Below are 5,000 nucleotides of genomic sequence, written 5' to 3'. Positions count from 1 at the left end.
GACGGGGCAAGCACGTCTTCCCACCTCGCACTCGGCGGTTGGAATTCGGGACAAGTTACCAATTAATTACAGCTTGGTCATTATCGCTGCACACAGGATAGGTGCCGGAGCGAAGGGGGGACCGACGCACAACTCTTCTCCTCCTCTATCTCCTTCTTTCGCTCTGTTCTCTCCTCTTCTCCTTCTCTGTCTCCTTCTTTCGCTCTGTTCTCTCCTTCTCTTCTCCTTCTCTGTCTCCTCCTTTCGCTCTTTTCTCCCCTTCTCTTCTCCTTGTCTGTCTCCTTCTTTCGCTCTTTTCTCTCCTTCCCTTCTTCTTCTTAGTCTCCTCTTTTCGCTTTTCTCTCTCCTTCTCTTCTCCTCTGTCTCCTTTCGCTCTTATCTTCCCTGTTGATTTCCTTTTCGTTGTTTGTTTTCTAGGTAGAGTATTTAGTTTTTCTTATTATCATCCTTCCCCTCCTTCTCCCTACCACCTTTCTTTTTCTCCATCTTCTTCCTCTTCCTCATCCTCTTCTTCTTTCTCCCCTTCTTTCTCTTCTTTTTCCTCATCCTCCTGCTTTCCTTCTCCCTCCCTTCCCTCCTTCCTTCCCGCCTTCCTTCCCTCCTTCCTTCCCTCCTTCCTTCCCTCCTTCCTTCCCTCCCACTTGATTCGATCGCCGTGATGGACAGCCAGATGGCGCTGACAAACGGCAACTTGCAAAGGACGCGAAGCTAACGACGTACGCTGAGGGAGGGAGGGAGAGAGGGAGAGAGGGAGGGAGAGGGAGGAAGAGGGAGAGAGGGAGGGAGGGAGGGAGAGGGAGAGAGGGAGGGAGGGAGGGAAAGGGAGGGAGGGAGGGAGGGAGGGAGGGAGGGAGAGGGAGAGAGGGAGGGAAGGTAAGGAGGGAAGGGGGGGGGGGTCCGTCGCCTGATTAGTAATGGCGATAATTAAAGACCTGGTTTATTCTTTTTAAGGGGGTTGGGGTGGGTGGGGGGGGTATCGATCTTAATTCTGAATTGATTTTTAAGTGCACTATTTTTTGTTTGTTTTTTTATTGCCCGGATTGTTTGTTTCTCCTTATATTCTCTTCTTTCCCCTATCTCTCCCCTTTCTCCCTCGTCTCTGTCTGTCTATCTGTCTCCCCCTCTCCTTCCCCCCCCCCCCCTCTCTCTCTCTCTCTGTCGATACCTTTCTCTCCAAAGATGAAAGATGCTTCGATCTCGCCAAATCGTCGTCATTATCATTAGCAATAAGTCATCATCATCACTATCATTAAGGCTATTAAGACAATTCGAAGAGTTTCTCTCTCTCTCTTTTCATCTCCCTCTTTCGCTTTATGCAGAAGGGAAGGAGGAGGAAAGGAAGAAAATAGGAAGACGTCTAAATAAACAAGGGAAATCGTAATAATAATAATAATAATAATAATAATAATAATAATAATAATAAAACGTAAGTGTCGTGGTATGGAAAAAGAGAAAGAAAAAGCGAAGGAGAGAAAGAGAGAGAAAAAGAGAAAGTGAGAGAGAGAGAGAGAGAGAGAGAGAGAGAGAGAGAGAGAGAGGAGAGAGAGAGAGAGAGAGAGAGAGAGAGAGAGAGAGAGAGAGAGATGGATAGACAGACAAAGAGAATGAGAGAGAAAGAGAGAGAGAGAGAGAAAGAGAAGTATGCCCTAATTTGCATCAGAAATTAAATTTCGTGTGAGACGCAGACAAATCGCGAACATTGTGTGCAACTGCGCTATGTTAACCCATCCGTTCGTCCTGGGAATACGCTCGGCTGGGGATAGGCACAGGGACCGTTTATCGCCTCCCCTCCCCCCTTCCATCTCCATCTCCATCTCCAACTGTATCTCCAACTGCATCTCTTTATCTTTCTCGTTCTCTCTCATAATTTCTCTATCTCCCATTCACGCGTTTTTTACTAACGTCCCTCTTGCTCCATTCTCTTCTCTTCTCTTCTCTTCTCTTATCTTCTTTCCTCTCTTCTCTTCCCTTCCCTTCTCTCTTCCCTTCCCTTCTCTCTTCCCTTCCCTTCTCCTTCCCCTCCCCCTTCCCTCTTCCCTTCCCTCTCTCTTGCCCCCCTTCTCGTTCCCTTCCCTTCCTCTTCCTTCCCTCTCTCTTCCCTTCCCTCTGCACCCCTAAACCTGAATAATAGCTACATTATCACCTACCCAGACACCCGTCCCTCCCTTTGCCCTCCCCCCAGCGCACGCAGGTGGCGGCGTGCCCCTCGCGTCAGTGCATTCACCCGCGGGTAGGGGGCCGAGCGGGCAGCCCTCTGGTGCCGCGTCGCCGCCCGCTGTAATGCCGGTAATGGGGCTGTAATGTGTCCACTACCAGCAGCCCTGATTTATGCCCGCCAGCGCCCCCCGGGCCTCGGTTTCTTTAATGCTTCGCGGGGGAGGGAGGGAAGGAGGACGGGAAGGAGAGGGAGGGAGGGAAGGAGGAAGGGAAGGGAAGGAAGAGATGGGAGAAAAGGGGAGAGGGAGGGAGTGAGTGAGGGGGGGAGGGAGGAAGGGAGAAAGGGAGGGAGGGAGGGAGGGAGGGAGAGAGAGAAAACGAAATGAAGAGAGAAAAAAAGCGAAAACGAAATGGAGAAAAATCAAACAGATCAAGAAAGTAACCAAGTAACCAAGCAAGCAAGCAAGCAAGCAAGCAAGGCCAAGAACGCCAAAGCCATCCATAGCATCGCGTGACCCCGGCAGAACCAACCGCCACATGTCTATCACACGGAACGCCCGAGCCACACCCAGGCGGTTCCGAAGCTTAGAGCGTAATAAAGCTTTCCCGAAGACGCGTCCCGAAGCTTGTGACTAAGCTCCTAACGGCCTCTCGAATAAAATGATGGTGATGGTGGTGGTGGTGGTGATGGTGATGATGGTGATGATGATGATGGTGGTGATGGTGGTGGTGATGATGGTGATGGTGGTGGTGATGGTGGTGGTGATGGTGGTGGTGATGATGGTGATGGTGATGGTGATGGTGGTGGTGTTGGTGATGGTGATGATGGTGATGATGATGATGGTGGTGATGGTGGTGATGATGATGGTGATGGTGGTGGTGATGGTGGTGGTGATGATGGTGATGGTGGTGGTGATGTTGGTGATGATGAAGTCTCCCCATAACCCCATTAACCCTCCCCCTCTCTACTAACTCTCCATATCCCTCCCCCTCCCCCCTCCCACCCCTTTCCCCTCCCCCATCAACTCCCTCTATCCCTCCCCCTCCCCCTCCAACTCCCCATTCCCCCCCATCCCACCCCCTCCCTTCCTCCCCTTCCCCCTCCCCCATTTCCCCTCCCCACCCCCTCTTGTTCCCCATTTTCTCGGCGCGGTGGGGGGATACAGCAGACCGGAGGTGATTGGCAGTTGTAAACGGCTTATTTACAAGCCTCCAACCATTATGTCATTACCGGAATTACCTGGCCGGGGATTTAACAAGGAACTCCGTGGATTTTATCTCCACTATGTTTTATGGTCGCCACTCTCCGTCTCCCCCTCTCCCACCCCCTCCTCCTCCTTCTCCCCTGTCTCCTCCTTCCCCACTTCTCACCTCTCTCTCTCTCACTCTCCCATCTCTCACCTGTCTCTCTCTCACTCTCCCATCTCTCACCTGTCTCTCTATCTCCTTTTCTTTTCTTCTCACTTCTCTCTCCCCTCTCACCTCTTTCCCTTCTCCCACTCGCCTCTCATTCCCTCCTCCTCCTCCCCTTCTCACCTTCTTCTCCTCCTTCCCCCCGCACCTCTTGCCTCCTCCCCCTCACCTGTCCCCTCCCTTCTTCCCTCCCTCTTACCTGTCCCCTCCCTCTCTCCCTCCCTCTCTCCCCCCTCTCCCATCTCTCACCTCTCTCTCCCCCTTCCACTTCCCTCTCCCTCTCCCCCTTCCCTCCCTTCACACGTACACCCTCACAACACAAGCACACACACTTATTGACGTTTTCACAGATACGCGAACACGTCTAAGGGACACTTTTAACAAGTTGTTTCTCTCAATTTTCTTCCGATCTATACAAGTGCGACACTTATCAATTATCTACTTCCTGTCTACTCGCTCTCCCTGTCTCCTTATTTTCATCCTTGGCAAATATTTTTTTAAAATCCTTTTATATGTTAATAATAGTAAAAAAAAAAAAAAAAAATCTAATGAAAAAGAAAAAAGAAAAAGTGAAATGTTACTCTTCAATACTCCACGCCTTTCCCAGCCCCCTCCCCACCCCCCTTGTCAGCCCACGAGAAGACTGACAGCGTTACTCCTGACAGGCTGACTCTGACAGCTCTCGAGGTTCACTCATCTAAGCCAAGCGGGAATCTTGGAAAAAATAATAATAAATATGTACTTTGGGGAAAAAAAAAAGGTTTGTGCGTGCGTGCGTGTGTGTGTGTGTGTGTGTGTGTGTGTGTGTGTGTGTGTGTGTTGTGTGGTGTGTGTGTGTGTGTGTTAAATATAGATTTAAAAATTATAATAATAATATATATATAAATATAATATAATAGTATATGTGTGTGTGTGTGTGTGTGTGTGTGTGTGTGTGTGTGTGTGTGTGTGTGTGTGTATGTGTATGTATGACTATGTGTATGTGTATGTGTATGTGTATGTGCCCGCAAAAGCACATACAAGTATGTACAAGCGTATCACAATAAGAATACCAATCACATTTAAACAGACACAGCCGCACACACATAGCCCTCCTCATGTTTGTCGGCCCACCCCCCACCCACCCCCTTGACCCCCCCACCACCCCCTCGACCCACCTCGACCCAACCCCCCACCACCCCCTCGACCCAACCCCCCACCACCCCCTCGACCCACCCCCTATTATCATAACCAATGAATTTTAATTACTTGCCCAGCGTCTCGGTACAATCAAGATGGAAATGTAATGTTACTTCAATCAACCGTATTAATGAAATATTTCCCGTCCAGATATGTACGAATCTCATCTCCATAAATTATTTAAAACTCCACCTTCGGCCCGCGAACCCTTGACTCCGCTGCCCCCAGTCGAGCCTCTTCTCTTCTCTTTC

Source organism: Penaeus monodon, chromosome 43 (assembly GCF_015228065.2).
Source record: "Penaeus monodon isolate SGIC_2016 chromosome 43, NSTDA_Pmon_1, whole genome shotgun sequence".
NCBI lineage: Eukaryota > Metazoa > Arthropoda > Malacostraca > Decapoda > Penaeidae > Penaeus > Penaeus monodon.
The sequence above is the reverse complement of the archived record's forward strand: the minus strand, read 5'-3'. Positions refer to the sequence as shown.